The 1,253-nt window shown below is 52.9% G+C and overlaps 1 protein-coding gene and 1 long non-coding RNA gene across 2 annotated transcripts in view; one reads left to right on the forward strand and one right to left on the reverse strand.

Moving 5' to 3' along the window:
• Positions 1-135, reverse strand: part of LOC109313259 (disks large-associated protein 4-like) — a 50,568-nt gene extending 50,433 nt beyond the window's left edge. The window contains exon 1 of the mRNA XM_019539749.1: positions 1-135. The gene's annotated coding sequence lies outside the window, so the exon portion shown is untranslated.
• The window catches only part of LOC109313261, a 20,903-nt gene that overhangs the window by 14,945 nt on the left and 4,705 nt on the right, over positions 1-1,253 (forward strand). The window lies entirely within an intron of this gene.

The following is a 1,253-nucleotide window of genomic DNA, read 5'->3' on the forward strand; positions in this document are numbered from 1 at the left end:
CGCTTTGCGGCCTGCTGCAAACGCCCTCCCGAGCCCTGGCCGGAAAGCGCCACCGTGGGGGGGCCGCCTTAACGTGGAGGGGCCAAGTGGGGTGAGGAGCCGCCCGGGGCCTCAACGAAGAGGCGATTGGACGAGAATCCCCAACTCCCTCACCACCGACTGGATGCGAAGGCTGCCTGTTATGCGGCTTAGACCCTCACCACTGATTGGCGGAGAGGCGGGGCCACATGACAGGCAGCCCACACAGCCAATTCCCGGGGAGAGGCGGGGTAGTAGCTATCTGGTACCCTGGGAGCGGGCGAGTCCTCCACCTTCACGCGCGTTTCTGTGGTGGCGGCTTGTCCTACAGCCCGGGCTCCGGACAAGGGAACGATGTCCCGAGACCCCGCCCGGAGGCTGGACTTCGCCACCGGGGCTCCCCGGAACTCCTGGTCCTAGGCACTTTTCTGAATCTCGAGGAAAGTCTCTTCTACATCCTTTTCTCCCCTGCCTGTGGGGAGCGGCCTGTCTGCGGCTTTTTTCCTAGTCCGTGAATGTCCCTGCACCCACATCAGTCACCTCGAGTGTAATGACCTAGTTCAACACTCCACGTCTCAACCTGGTTCTCAGCCTTTTCACACACAAGGCACCCCTTAGACATCGCCTGAGCTTTCACATGTTTTTATGACTAGAAAAATATCAGTGCAATTCTTCTGGTGCAAAAAACTCAGGAAGACCCTGGCAGAGCAGTACCTTTCTTACACAGTGGATTCCTACTCAAGATCTCTGCGATTATCTGGTGGATCCCGTGTAGGTGGTTCCTCACCTCAGGGTGCTCATATTCTGTGACACCCTTCAGACTCCCTCTGGAGCCATGCTTGGGAAGCACAGCACAGTGCTAACTTGCATGGCTGTTGCAGCTGAATGCTTCCTCTGACTCTCTGAATCCTCCTGCTGCCCAAGAAATACATTGTCCAAATGATCAGTATTGTGGGTAACCCTAGAGGTTCCCACCACATTTTTCAAGAGTTTCTACAGTATAATTATTTAATTGCCCAGAATGTATTTGAGAAAGATATGGCACAGGCATGGAAATACTTATCATTTCTTTCTCCAAAACAAATACTTTATACCACATTGCTCTCTTGGGCCCCAGAATAGTTTTATATAGACTCATCTGTAAAGCCAACTTATCTTGCTCCTTCCCCACAACCTTGCTCCTGCTATCAAGTTATGAGCCATGATTTCAGATGCGCAATCATACAGGACTAACA

The sequence above is a fragment of the Crocodylus porosus genome, unplaced genomic scaffold (genome assembly GCF_001723895.1).
Source record: "Crocodylus porosus isolate Cpor-Errol unplaced genomic scaffold, CroPor_comp1, whole genome shotgun sequence".
Classification (NCBI taxonomy): domain Eukaryota; kingdom Metazoa; phylum Chordata; order Crocodylia; family Crocodylidae; genus Crocodylus; species Crocodylus porosus.